This window comes from Oryctolagus cuniculus, chromosome 8 (assembly GCF_964237555.1).
Source record: "Oryctolagus cuniculus chromosome 8, mOryCun1.1, whole genome shotgun sequence".
NCBI lineage: Eukaryota > Metazoa > Chordata > Mammalia > Lagomorpha > Leporidae > Oryctolagus > Oryctolagus cuniculus.
Genome location: NC_091439.1, coordinates 83,291,008 through 83,306,091, shown reverse-complemented (window position 1 = coordinate 83,306,091; position 15,084 = coordinate 83,291,008). Strand labels below are relative to the sequence as shown.

The 15,084-nt window shown below is 48.9% G+C and overlaps 1 protein-coding gene across 7 annotated transcripts in view; it reads right to left on the bottom strand.

The window, feature by feature from the left end:
• The window catches only part of TMEM150C (transmembrane protein 150C), an 83,187-nt gene extending 69,037 nt beyond the window's left edge, over window positions 1-14,150 (bottom strand). The window contains exons 1-2 of one of the 7 annotated variants that reach the window (XM_051819636.2): window positions 14,012-14,150; window positions 6,969-7,075 (exon numbers count right to left, since the gene is read on the bottom strand). The gene's annotated coding sequence lies outside the window, so the exon portion shown is untranslated. Of the gene's footprint in view, window positions 1-6,968; window positions 7,076-12,065; window positions 12,196-13,600; window positions 13,747-13,873 lie in introns of those variants that run through there. The other 6 variants (XM_051819635.2, XM_051819634.2, XM_070047971.1 and 3 more) reach the window with 6 other exon arrangements.
• Window positions 14,151-15,084: the final 934 nt, after the last annotated feature.

Sequence of the window (15,084 nt, the reverse complement as noted above, 5' to 3'; positions counted from 1 at the left end):
GCAACCGATGAAGCAGGTAGGACGAATCTTATTTCAGCTACAAATACTTAGAGAATTCTTACCTGCCAGGCCCCTTCCCACGTACTGTGTTTCCAATGAGGGACGAGCCATCACCCCTCCTCTCAGGAACTCAGAATCGAGAGAACGAGACAGACGAGTCAACCCACAACTTACTGTGCAAAAATGGAAGCTCTAAGCTTAAATAAATAACGTATTCAAACACGCAGGTAACTAGGCCAGGACTTAACTGCTTCCATTACATCTCTAAGTCTAATGCTTATTCCAAATAATGTCATTATTTCTTTTTCTGGCCGACTGTAGGCAGCCCATAGACAAGTCATAGACAAGTCAAGGTCAGTCTTGGCTTGTGGAATTCCTGAGATGAAAAAGTCCCATACTCCCATGTTGAAGGAGAATGATCAAACAAGAACACTCTGCTAAAATTAACTATGTTGTGACTGTGTTGTAGAAAGCCCGATAAGTTGCTTGTGTATGTTGTTAACTTCTGAGTTGCCTTGAGCTGCAGCTGGTTATGCATAAGTATCTCTGAGACACTGGAATAAATGAGCCTTGATCAGACTTTTGTCTTGGCTCCATTCTCTGCACCCTTGTCCCTCTTTTCATTCCCACTCCCTCCTTCAGGTTCCGTTCAACAGGTGCGGCGGGCCCGCATCAGCCGACAAGACAAAAATGAAAGAACAAAACAACAGCAAAACCAAGATGACTTAGTCTAGCCAAATGTGCACCCCAAGAGCCTGACTCCAAATGAAGAAAACATCAAAATAAGAGGCAGTGACTCTCACACAAAGAGCACAGGCTCCCTGTGCCAATGTGCCAGATGCTGTTTGACGGTTGGAAAATGCATCATTTCAAACATGAGATGTCCTGTCGTCAGTAGATATCTTTCCTTAAAATGATTTCAGATGCTTTGGGGCACTCACTCACACTGGGCCGTTTCTCTCAAGCAAAACCAAGAGAAACCCTTGTGGCTTAAGAAGCTGACAACGGCCCAAATCAACTCTGTTCCACAGTGATTAAAACTATTTTTCATTTTTCTGTCTCTTGAATGCTCCATAAAGGAGGACAACAGATCCTACTCTGATATGAAAGAAAATGTCCCAGTCTGCAAGATTTGTTGTAGGGGCTGGTGTTGTGGCATGACAGGTTAAGCTGCTGCCTGCAATACTGGTATCCCATATGGGCATCAGTTTGTGTCCCAGCTGCTCCACTTCTGATTCTGTTCCCTGATAATGCACCTGGGAAAACAGCAGAGGATCGCCTGAGTGTTTGGGCCCCTGTACCCACGTGGGAGACCCAGAAGAGGCTCCTGTCTTCAGCCTGGCCTGGTCCTGGCCATTGCAGCCATTTGGGGGAGTGAATCAGCGATGGAAGATCTCTGTCTCTGCTTCTCCCTCTGTAACTCTGCCTTTTAAATAAATAAATAAATAAATAAATCTTAAAAAAGTAAGTTTTGGGGGTTGGTGCTGTGGTGTAGCAGGTAAAGCTTCCATATGGGCGCTGGCATCCCATATGGGCACCAGTTCGAGTTCTGGCTGCTCCACTTCTGATCCAGTTCTCTGTATAGCCTAGGAAAGCAATAGAAGATGGCCCAAGTCCTTGGGTCCCTGCACCCATGTGGGAGACCCAGAAGAAGCTCCTAGCTCCTGGCTTCAGATCAGCACAGCTATGGCCAGCGCAGCTATGGCCATTGCAGCCAATTGGGGAATGAAACAGTGGATGGAAGACCTCTCTCTCTCTCTCTCTCTCTCTCTCTCTCTCTCTGCCGTTCCTTCTGTGTAACTCTTTCATATAAATAAATAAATCTTTAAAAAAATAAGATGTGTTATAGCAAATGTGGACGGCCCCCTGCTGCTCTTCAGGATGAGCCACTGTTGCCTGCCGCATCATGCTAACTGCCGCTCCGGTGCAGGTGCAGCTGACAACATCAGCTGCAGCAATGCCCGGTGCTTAAACACGGCACCAAGGGCTGCGTCTGGAGCTGACCCTTTTAGTTCTCTGTTATTTCCCAAAAGGGTCCTGACAGGGATCAGTCATACATGAAGTGTGAACAGCCAGTCTTGCAGAAGGCTCATAAAGGCCTCCCTTGCCCTTATATAACCCACTCCCAGCTTAAGTGACTGAATGTAAGGGAGAGGTTTCGCCCCAGGAGCTACAGGATGATTAAAGAGATTTAGCAGGGGGCCAGCACTGAGGCGTGTAGAGTAAAGCCACCGCCTGCAGTGCCGGCATCCCATATGGGTGCTGGTGCAAGTCCTGGCTGCTCCACTTCCGATCCAGCTCTCTGCTATGGTCTGGGAAAGCAACAGAAGATGGCCCGAGTCCTTGGGCCACTGCACCCGCATGGGAGACCCGGAAGAAGCTCCTGACTCCTGGCTTTGGATCAGCGCAGCTCTGGCCATTGCGGCCATTTGGGGAGTGAACCAGTAGATGGAAGACCTCTCTCTCTCTCTCTCTCTCTGCCTCTCCTTCTCTCTCTAATTCTGACTTTCAAATAAATAAATCTTTTTTTTTTTTTTAAAGAGGTTTAGCAGGAAAAGCCCAAGACAACAGAAGGCCTGGGTCCCCAAGGGGGCAGGCCATGGCCTTAGGAGTTCAGGTGACAGACTGGTCCTAAGCAGGGGAAGATGGGTACAACCTCTGAAGAAAGGAGATAGGGTGGGTGTGAGTCCATTTGCTATTGTAAGGCAGAGTTGGGGTGGCTGAGGGAAGCCAAGAGACTGGACGTCCCAATAAAGTTAAAAAAGTAGAATACACAAAAGTGGGAAGGAAACACAGCCAGAAAATGGGCTTCATCTCAGGTTCATCTAAGGTGAAGTGGCAGCTGGACAAGCACTCGGATGGCGGGTTGGGAACAGCTACACCTTGGTGGCCATCAGCTCATCCCAAAGGCTCAATGGACGCTGAAGCCTGATTCAGGGTTGGGCACTATGGTGCCACGGCCGCCGGCTTTGAGTGATGATGGGGAGGAGAGGGAGGTTTGGAGGACACGGAGCCAGGTCCTGCGGGAGTGAGCGGAGGAGGGGCGGTGGAGGTGAGGAGTGCTGTAGGTGGTTTACCACGGTCAGCCTTTCAGCAGTGTGACTTCCGGTTCTCAGAGCACTTCCTCCAGCATCCTAGATGCTTCCACCATGCCTTTTTCTCTATACCACGTAAGCCATGTGCTGTATTACTCCCTTGTTTATTTCTAGTCTGCCTTCCCACTGGAATGCAAAGCTTGGCAAGGACAGAAACTTGCCTATTTTGCTCGTGGCCCTATCAGCAGCACCTAGACCACGGCTGCGCGTAGTAAAGTCTCAGTAAGTCACGCCTGCTGAATGCAGGAGTGAATGAATGATATGATAAGGGCCACTTAGGATACGGGTCACATGATGAGTGCTACAGCAGCGGGTGCTGGGGGGGGTTTCCTGAGGAGGAGCATATCTTGGGGAGCTCAGTCTAGAGGGGCAGAAAATGCCAGCCAAAGCCTCATCCTTGGCTGATCTGCCTTTTATCACTTTCCCCCCCAAATGACTACTACTTCTGATCCCCTAAGACTCAGCATGGGTGTCACCACCTCCAGAAAGCCCCTCCTGATGTCTCTCCTACCACCAAGGCAGCTACCCCTCTCGCTGCTCCCATGGTCCCCCCAGTGTTTTCCTCTTATTACACGTACCGCACTGCATGATCCTTGTTTACACGCTGTCCTCCCCATGGGGCTGGGCAGGGCCGCATATCTCGAAACACACTGCAGGCTCCCCACAAATGCTTTTCTGAACATACACATGGAGAGCGCTGGGCACGTGCACTGGAAGAGCCCATTTTTTTGTTTCTTTGAAGTGCACCCCCATCATACACAAATCTGCACTTCGGCCCCACTGAGCAAGTGGGCTCTCGTTGCTAGGGCAACCAGGTGGGAAAATAGCTCAGCCCCAAACCAAAAATATACCAGAGTGGTTCTGTTTAGGATAAAACAGGAAGTCTATTGGATTTATTTTCTTTTTTTTTTTTTAATTTATTTGACAGATAGAGTTAGACAGTGAGAGAGAGAGAGACAAAGAGAAAGGTCTTCCTTCTGTTGGTTCACCCCCCCCAAATGGCTGCTACGGCCAGCACTGCACCAATCCGAAACCAGGAGCCAGGTGCTTCTTCCTGGTCTCCTATGGGGTGCAGGGCCCAAGCACTTGGGCCATCCTCCACTGCCTCCTGGGCCATAGCAGAGCTGGACTGGAAGAGGAGCAACCGGGACTAGAACCCGGCACCCATATGGGATGCCGGCGCCGCAGGTGGAGGATTAACCTAGTGAGCCACGGCGCTGGCCCCTCTATTGGCTTGCATGTGTCCATTTCCCCATCCACCTGCCCACAGGTGCCCTCCAATATCTGGTGGACACTGAAGTCTACGGGCTGCCCTGCCCACCTATGATGCTGCCACGCAGCTGGGCATGTTGGAATCACCTAGGAGGCCCTTTAAAACGGTCTGATGCCAGGGCCCCGCCCCCACAGACTCTGATTTAACTAGCCTGGGGTGCAGCTGGATTTCTGCAGCTCTCCAGAGCATGCGCTGGTACAGCTAGGGTTCTGAACCTCTGGCCCTGGCTTGCCTGCCATCAACGCCTGGCCGTGGTGCTGTCCAAGGTAGCAGCTCCTCCAGAACTTCTTCACTCCAGTGTCTGCCTAAGCCAGCCACAGGCAGGGCAGTGCCCAGTGGAAGGGCACTGCACCTTAGGACAGCACAAAAAGCCAAATCACACAACGACCAGGACTGCAGGCAAGCACACCTTCACATTTAATCCCAAACCGTGCTATCCAAAGCCACCCAACGCTGTTAAAATCTGAGTTAATCAAAGTTGAACAAAATCACTTCAGAACAGGCTGGACAGCAACTGATGTCCACTCGAAGGCCTCGATGGTCTCTGTGCTCCAGTTATTCAACTCTTTTGAGGCAGTGCAGAGCAGTCTGAGCTAAGAAGTAAACAACGGGCATGGCTGTGTTCTAATAAAACTTTATTTACAGAGGCTGGCGCTGTGGCGCAGCAGGTTAAAAGCCCTGACTTGAAGTGTCAGCATCCCATATGGGCACCAGTTCTAGTCCTGGCTGCTCCATTTCCGATCCAGCCCTCTGCTATGGCCTGGGAAAGCAGCATTAGATGGCCCAAGTCCTTGGGCTCCTGTACCCACGTGGGAGACCCGGAAGAGGCTCCTGGCTCCTGGCTTCGGATTGGCGCAGCTCCAGCTGTTGCGGCCATCTGGGGAGTGAACCAGCGGATGGAAGACCTCTCTGTCTCTACCTCTCTCTGTAACTCTGTCTTTCAAATAAATAAAATAAATCTTAAAAAAAAAAAACTTTATTTACAAACTGGTTTGCTGACCCCCTCCCTGAGATCACTTATCCTTAGACCAAAAATTCCGTAACATAATTTCTACACAAAAGAGACCATGACTGCATTGGAAAGACAAGGTAAACTATGCAATTAGCAAGCAAACCAGGAGCTGGATGAAACCGAAGTGAGCTTAAGGCACAACAGCAGAGTCCTGTTCAGTCTGCCTGGATAAATAATACGTCGAGGGTGAATTTGAAATATTCATAGCCTAAAAGTGGGAATGGAGTCTCGTCCTTCTGTGATGTCTGTAGTCATGCCAAGACTCTAAGAAATAAACCATGTGACTTCTGAAGGCTTTTCCTTGCTCTTAGACGCTCGATAGGGGAACCATTATCATTCAGAACAATCCACTTTAATTTCCCATGTGATAAAATGAGTTAAAACCTGTGTCATCAATAAGAAGGAAGGAACAGTGTATAGGGGGTGGAGGAGTTATCCTGAGCCAGGCACTATGCTACGGGCTTGAAGATTATTGTCCAGTAGCTAACACAGCCACATTTCTGAATAGCTATGTTATGGCCCTGCGCGTGGTTTGATCTTAAAAGTCACAGTGTACCATCATTTGATCATAAGCATATCTTTTCCACACATCATTTAACGGAACATTTTTGCCTTTTTTTATATGCATCCATAGATGACCAAAATTTTGGCACAAAATGGCAACTTGCTCCTTCTCATATAAGTCAATTTTTATGCCACCTATCAGGTGAAATTACAATGGAGAGACACCCATCACAATTTCATAGAAAAGACACGCTGTTTCAAGCACAATTCTATTAGCCAGTAAAATTATAGGGAGATAAATATGGTTCTGTGAACACTGTTCCGTCAGTGACAAGACTGGAAAACTTTTCGAAATGCCATACTTTTGAAGTCTACAGCATGTGGGAACAGAATACCATAAAGGTTGAAAAACTGTCACCCATTAAAATTCATATTCCTGCTGCTGCATGGGATATATTTTAGTTACTAGTGTTTCTATATAAATACACTTTAAGTTTATGTAAAAACATGAGTTTAGAAATTCCAGGAGATATATTTCCATTAGAAACTCCAGGACATTACAGAATTCTTTTAATTTACAAACATTTCCAGTTCAGAAAAAAATTAATATTACTATTTGGATTGTTTTTCATGTTATCAACATTTCTTAATTAACACCTATTCATTGTGAATCAATAGAATGAAAATAATTTGAAAAGATTGTTTTATTAACCAGCACAGCCAATATATAACACTCATTTTAGCTATATACGGTTTTAATGTATGTTTTAAAACTTCCAATTATTGCTACTGAAAGTATTTCCTTGGCAGCCAAGTTGTCATAAATGTAAAAAACCAGGAAGACAACTACTTTGTTCATAAACGAAATGTCTGATGAACAGTAAGGCTACACTATTTTTGGAGACATTTATGTTACATTCAGTTGATGATCAGTCTAATTGCTTCAGAGTTAAATAACACCACTTCAACAGCGGGCGGATTTCCTCCCCTGCCATAGTTCAGCACAATTACTTCTAGAGCAATGTCTACACCTGTCAGAAAGTATAACACGACTTCCAGTGTTTTTTCAGACGGTTCATCTCACCTCCTTTGTCTTCAGCACAGCGTATGTATCAGGTCCTCAGAGCTGGCTGGTTCTGAAACAGGTCTGCATATCTCAGGGTTTTTCATATGTTAGGCGCAGCCTCTATACTGTTTAAAGAAGAAAAGCTCAATGGTAAGCTGTTACCTCTTCTACTCTACCTGCCAAAGTCTGCGAATTAGTCATCACTTACATTCTGCCTGACCTTTAAGGAAAACTCACATCTCCTTCCAAAAGGAAATCCGAGAGTACAACTTCTAGATTGCCTTGGGGAAGAAACAGACTTCCAGGCTCAATAGTGAGATATTTCCTTTTATATAAAATGCATAGGACAACATTATTTTCCATTTACTTTATTGAAAATACATGAGGCACTCACAGGTAGGAAGTAATTTTAAAGACAAATAATTTAGGATACAGGAAAAAGTGGGGAGTTTGTGAGAGGAACATTGTTATTTAGATCATCTGTCACGATTTGCTACAGACCAGTAAGCAGAAGTTAGAAAGTGGTCAGCAGGGCAGGAAGAGTCTGGAGACCCAATCTGCAGTTATTCTCTGGGACACTCATGGTCCTTTGGGCACCACACTGCCCCTCCAAGGGCATTACCCTTCAGGGACCACAGGCTGAGAACGCAAGGGCTCCCCCCAGCCCCCAGTTCTCGCCTTCCACAGAAAATCCCTTCTGCACTGTGCAATGCTATACAATGTGTGAGCCTCAGAGGTCTGCAGATGTCACCGTGTGTGGCTGTCACACTGCACCATGGGAGACAAGGTGGCGGAGCACGCGGGCTATCGCCAGCGAGTTCAGGTTCTGTCTCTACTGCTTACTGGGATGCACAGACCAGAGGATACGGTGGTACCTAGGTGAAAGGACTGCTGAGGAATGAGATACTATATGAAAAGCATCCAGCATGGAGGGCGTGGTGAACACTTCCCCAGGTCCCCGCCATCATGCACAACTACATAACTGTGGATGGACGGCGACAGATCGGTGAGGCTCACACACGGCAGCGTCTCCCAAAGTGGGCCCCAAGCCTAGTTTCAAAGCTTATGATTTATATCATGATCCAGGATACAAATACACACTTGGATAGTAATTATACAAACCGTGACCATCGTATGCACAGCTTACTGTACATGGTCTGGGCAGAGCACTTAACCAATACTCCCCACTGCCTCCTGGCCTCCGACTTGCCATACAGGCAGAGTGGACAGTGAGAGAGAGAGACAGAGAGAAAGGTCTTCCTTTGCCGTTGGTTCACCCTCCAATGGCCGCTGCGGCCAGCGCGCTGCGGCCGGCACACCGCGCTGATCCGATGGCAGGAGCCAAGTACTTATCCTGGTCTCCCATGGGGTGCAGGGCCCAAGTACTTGGGCCATCCTCCACTGCACTCCCTGGCCACAGCAGAGAGCTGGCCTGGAAGAGGGGCAACCGGGACAGAATCCGGCACCCCGACCGGGACTAGAACCTGGGGTGCCGGTGCCACAAGGCAGAGGATTAGCCTACTGAGCCACGGCGTCAGCCTGAGACAAAGGTTTTCTTAACACAGGTAACCTTCACCAAGAAGGATGCACACTGATCACGTCTACTCCACTGTATGTTCTGTTTGGGAAAAATCTCATTGATTTTATGACCCAAGACATGCAGTTTTAAAAATATTAAGGTTAAGCCTTACATGAAAAACAATTAAAAAGTTAAATAAACATATGGATCTCGTCTCAGAGGTTTGACCATGCTGTTGTTAACTGTAAATAAAAAGAAATAAAGATTATATGTAATATCCCCTAAATTTATTTACCTTGTGGAAGGGACATTAATTTGTGAAAAATATTAACACCTTCAGGGCTGAGAATTTTTTTTTAACCTATATTTTAGCTAGTATGCACACGTACACTTGACAAATTTCTGGGTTTTTTTTTTTTAGGTTAAAATTTTCTTTAATTTATTTCATTTCTATTTATTTAAAAGGCAGAAATAGACAGAGACAGGATCCTCCATCCATGGGTGGGTTTGCTCCTCAAATATGTGCAACAACCAGGGCTGTGCCAGGCTGAATCCAAGAGCCTAGAACTCAGTCTGGGTCTCCCACACAGGTGGCAGGGACCCAGGTACTTGAGCCGTCACGTTATCTCCCAGATGCATTAGCAGGAAGATGGAATCGGGGCAGTGACAGGCCTCGGACCCAGGCACTCTGATACGGAATGTGTGGGTAACAAGCAGCATCTTAACCACTGCACAAAATGCTGGCCCCACATTTTCCAAATTTCCAAATCCCTGACGGAGGGAGAGGCCCTTCCAGAGGCAGGGAGCTGTAGGGCCCTGAGCTGTGGCTTGGAAAGAGGCATCCTAGGAACCAGGGTAGGTGAGGGAGTCACACATCCAGGGACCAGCAGAGGCAGTGTCTTGGGGACAGGCTAATCAAAAGTGTGTCCCTCTCTAATCAGAAGTGTGGCAAAATAACCGCTTTAATCAAAATCAACTAGCTCAAAACTCTAACAACATGGTAGCTGCTACAGCAAATCCCATTTTAACAATTTGACTGAGACTAACAGTAAATTATATTGTAAGTGGGTTTAGTAAAACCTACAAGCTGGGCCGAGCCATGGGATCTGGATCTGAAGCCCAAGGGGGAAATGTGGGACTAGAAAGGCCTGACAGATGTGGAGGTATCAGCCGCAGCTGCTCCCTGAGCCAGGGGCGCTCATGTGTCAGACTTTTCACAGGGTCTCTGGGGTGGGGTGGGGAAACCAGCAGTGCATAATCCTCTACTTCCTTTCTCCAAATCCTTCTCCTTCTCTTGAAAAACTGAGAAGTGCAGATGAGCAGATAATGCCAAGTTCATGAACACAGACACACTGGGGCCAAGCATCTGAACAAGTCGGAGTGATGTTTATTTTTGTGGGTAGCAGACACGGAAATTTAAAAAGGACACTGGGTTTTACAGTAGAGGTAAACTTCAATACAAAGCACTTTTTTTTTTTTAGAGCAAAATGCAAGTGCTTTTTCCTAACAACAGGATTACTGATTCAAATCTTAATTCCTGTACTACCAAAGCCAATTTCCACTTTCTTTCAATTAAGGGCTAATTGTCGAGGGATATCTCCATAGTGGGTGCAGACAACTTAGAGCTGCAGGGCAATATGACAGCCATCAGCTACCATATATGTGGCTATTTAAATTAGCTAAAGTTAAATAAAATTTAAAATCCACTTCCTCAATGGCATCAGCCACATGTCAAGGGCTCAATGGTCATGTGTGGCTCGTGGCTATCATATTAGATGAGGGAACATTTCCACCACTGCAGAGTTCTACTGGATGGCACTTACCTAGAAAAGGCTATTCATAGAAGCTAGAAAGGAAACTGTTCATTTCTTCCTTGGCAAAAGAGCTCCAAGCCCTACCTACCCGAGATGGCTGACTTGAAATCATGAGTTGAATCTGACAGTTACTGCCAAAGAGGCCGTTGTTATCTCGAAGTATCATTTCAACTGGCCTGTCTAAAATCTCTTCCCATTAAGACTTTCCACACCACAAGTTATCTTTCAAAACGCAAACATACCAGGAAATGATAATTGGTGAGAATGATAACTTCTTAAAGTTCCAATAACTTATGAGCTAGTTTGAAAGCGCTTAGATCAACCCAGGAAAAACTATGAAGTCATAAGGCACCATCAGTTCCAGAAATAAAAGTTTATGGTAACGTAAGTAGGGACACTTCTGTTTTATCCTTCAGGTAGGGAAAATATTTAGGACACATCTAGGTCTGGTGTCTTTTCATGAACTTTCACGAATTGAGACGCAGATTCCAGGGCACCTGGAGTCATGTTTTGGGAACCCTGGCACCTATCTCCTTCAGTCCCACAAGGATATAATCACAGCTGATTCTGAGTGCTGTGGGTTCTTCTCAGGAAGGGGAAGGGGAATCAGCAATACATTATCTTGTCAGTGTTTATCTTGCTTAATTGGTTACTGGGCTGATCTCAAATGGCCAGATTAGTGAAACCAAACAGCTTAGACTAAGAGGGGCCAGCTAGCCTTTCCTCTCTGTGACGCAGGCTGCTAATGTGACACTGAACAGCAGAGGGGTAGGTCACAGGAATCATGCAGGGGTTCCGACCAGGGTGTAAAGCAAAACGCTTGAGTAAGCACAAAAAACCTTGCGAGGTCGTTGCATACATTCATACAAAAAAACCAACAACAACAACAAACAACCTCCATAAAGCAAACTGTCTCTCCCACAAAGTAACTTATAAAAGACATTTGATGAGAAAAACATGAATTAAGCATTTACTATAGACATTTTAATGCCAATTTAAATAATCCAAGCAGGGGCCAGTGCTGTGGCACAGTGGGTTAAAGCCCCGGCCTGAAGCGCCGGCATCCCATATGAGCACTGGTTCTAGTCCCCAGTTCTAGTCCTGGCTGCTCCACTTCCAATCCAGCTCTCTGCTATGGCCTAGGAAAGCAGTAGAAGACGGCCCAACTCCTTGGGCCCTGTACCCACGTGGGAGACCCGGAAAAAACTCCTGGCTCCGGCTTCAGATCAGCACAGTTCCGGCCGTTGTGGCCATCTGGGGAGTGAACCAGAGGATGGAAGACCTCTCTCTCTGTCTCTACCTCTCTCTGTAACTGTCTTTCAAATAAATAAAATAAATCTTTAAAAAAAAAATCCAAACGGACTGCATTTAACTAATGGCAGATGATAACAAACATATATTTTTCAAATACTTTTTATGTTCAGTGTTGTAGTATCTACCAATCAGTCATGTTTGTTAGCAAAACTATCCTTTTATTTACCGCCTCCAGTTTGTGAGCTTCCAAGTTGGGGTAACTACAAAACATTTATTTTTAAAAATGTATAAAGGACACCATTAAAATCCCTGTTTTAGGCTTGGAAAAATAAAAAGTTCAAGTTCATTAAGAAATGATAGCTGAGGCTGGTGCTGTGGCATAGCGGGTTAAGCCACTGCCTGCAGCACCAGCATCCCATGTAACTGCCGGTTTGAGTCCCAGCTGCTCCACTTCCCATCCAGCTCCCTGCTAATGTGCCTGGGAAAGCAGCAGAAGATGGCCCAAGTGCTTGGCCCCCTGTCACCCACCTGGGAGACCTAGAAGAAGCTCCTGGCTTCTGGCTTTAGCCTGGCACAGCCCCAGCCATTGCGACCATTTGGAGAGTGAACACACGGATGGAAAATCTCTCTTTTTCTGTCTCTCCTTCTCTCTTTAACTCTGCTTTTTCAAATAAATAATAAAATAAATCTTTAAAGAGAGAGAGAGAGATGACAGCTATCCCTAATCCTGGAAGCAGTGTCTCTAGGACATCTAAGAAAGTTTGAGATTTAACGCATAGAACCGAGACTAAAATTACTTGATCTGCAAACATCACGCACATGAGCCTAAACAATTTTTCCTCAGATAGAAAACTTTAAGTAGGTCAAGTTATTAGCTGCTACCATGGAGTTTGTGCATGCACATTTTTCTAGCCTTTGAGGAACTGTAGCCTGGAATGGAGTTACAGCCCTGCATTATTAAATCTTTGATTCCAGGGGAGAAATGAAATAGAAACTACTCTTGCTGTTTAGGCTGTTATTGTAACAGATCCAAGAACTGTTGTGCTGTTTTGCTTTTTAACCCATCACTATGGCATGTGGTTCTCCAACATGCAGGAAGCAGCAATGGGCTCGATGAGGGTGGGGCAGGAGCTGTCAGGCCACCTGGGCTATGTTTGCACCTTCCTAGAGTCCCAGGTTGGCCGTGAAAGGCGGTCTGGCCAGAAGAAACCTGATCAAGAAGGTCCGAGGAGTGTTTAAGATAAGAAAGGGCTGCAGAGGCAGGCGTGGACGGGGGACAGGCATGAGCAGCGGGAAAAGAAAGATGCATTGAAAAATGGGAAAACCGTCTCCTTCGCCAAGAGATTCAATTAAAGGAGGGGAAAACCACTAAACAAGGGCTCTCTATATAACCCAAGGCGAAGCAATTTTTAAAAATTATTGCGATGGATGACTGTGGAGCCCCGGGAACCCACCCACCGGCGCCTCTCCGGAGAACCCGAAAATCCCATTCTTCCCAAGGTGCACGAGGGGGAAGCAAAGCCGGACCGTGCGTTCAGAGCGGAGGGCGGTGCACCGGCAGAGCAACTTAGAGCCACCTTCCCCGAGCCCCTGCCTCCCCAGCCCGCCCGACTTGGCTAACGGCAAAGTGACCGGAGAGCCACACGGAGCCCGGGGGGGTCACACTTGGCGCCGCTTCTCGCCCCAGTCCACCCGATAACAAAAGGCTGGGGCGGCGCGTGGGGACACCTGTCCAGGGGCAGGGGCGGGGGCGGGAGCCGGGGCCGCGGCCGGCAGGCGGCATTGCGGCTGCGGGGACCCGGGCGCGCGGGCAGGGGCCGGCACCGGCTCCGGGACTCGCTCCGGAGCACGCGCCCGCGGGGAGCTCAAGCCGGCGGCTCCGCGCCCGGGACGTTCCGGGGAAGGAGCCGAACCGAGCCCCGCAGCCGGGCGGACCCCGCCGCCCGAGCCCCGCTGCAGCGCCCCGGGTCTCCGCCGCCAGGTTGGGCGCGGAGCCGGGCCGGACGCCCCCTGGCTGCCGGCGGGCCCAGGCGGAGGGGAGGCACCTCGGGCGCCGCGCCTACCTGCTCCTGTGCGGCGGGGCCGCGGTCGCCTCGCGGGGCCGTGACCTGCGGCGGCGGCGGCGGCGGCGGCGGCGGCAGTCGCGGCGGGGAGGGCGCTTCCTTCAGGAAGGGGTGGGATCTGCGCGCCCGCCCGGCCCCCGCCGCCGCGCGCACGGCCCGCCCCCGACTTATTCTGGGGTCCCCGCCGCGAGGCCTCTCCGGGAGCGCTCCCGGGTCCCCGACTTACGCCACACGCCCCGCCCCACCCCACCCCCCGGGGCCCCGCGTAGTCACCCGGGGCTGGAGGCGGGTGTGGACGGTCGAGCCGCTTCCTCCCCGAGCCTTTGCGGACGCGTTTGCCAGGCGCTCCTCGGCCAACAAAAGGAAGCGCGGAACGTGGGCTCCTCCGCCGCGCGGCTATTTATGCCTGACCTGTGGTAACCTTCCGGCGGGCTGCCCTCGGGCCGCACACCTAGGGCGCCCGCGCCCGGCTGCGGACGCTCCGTTCCATGCCCGCCGGGGGAAGGCAGCGCTCGCCGCGCGCCGCTCTCGCGGGCTCCTCTCCTCGTTTGAGCAAACACAGGCCAACTTCCGACCCTGGCAATGAACAACACGCTCCAAGGCCGCCCGCGCAGCGCCCGCGTCGCGCCATTAAACGGGATTCATCAGCACTTCCCCCGCTGCCAGCACCCCAAACCCCGGCCTCCGGTGACATCACGTCCAGGGCCTCTCGCAGCAGCGAGGGTCAGTGCCTTGTGGGTCACACGCCCATGGTTAACTTGGACCTCGCTCCGTAGATGCTCGGTGGCCGGACCTGCCTCACCGGAATGACCTCCTTTTTTTGGGGGGGGGGGCTTTCTCTACCACACCTGCCTCCAAATTTAAACTAACAATCTTCTCCACTCAACCCATTCAACCCATTCTGATTTTCCAATTCAGCGTTTGCTTACAGAGGCCCCCCCTCCCCTTGCCCCAGTCTTGTAATTTGTGTATGTGTGGCGCACATGGATTTCTTTCTCACTGTTTTCTGGTGACTATTACTCACCTTGACGCTCGGGATCTGGCCTTCTCGAATTTCTCTGACCTTGGTGAATGGGACTGTAATCCATCCAATGAAAAGGGCAAAACCAAAAATTTAACCCTACTCTAGGATCCCTCGAAAGTATACACTCACTCTTTTAAAACTTCTAGATCCATCCAAGGAATTAGTGGTCCCTCTGAACTTGGCAACTTGAGGCCAGCCCAAAAGGCTTCCAAAAGATACAAGTGCCTGGGTGCCACCTTAGTGTCTGAGCCAGATTTGGAAGGGCTAGGGGAGTCAGGACATGGGGATTTTGACAAAGAAGCCTGGTGATTCTGACCTACTCGGGACTGAGTCACTGCCTTTCCTTGGAAATCAGGTTCCCCAATTTGTTCTCTGTGGAAGGATTGAGAATGCCTTCTACTTTGTTTAATTCATTTGAAAATCTTCATTTTTGCTTACAGCCGGGCCCACTTTTGCTTAA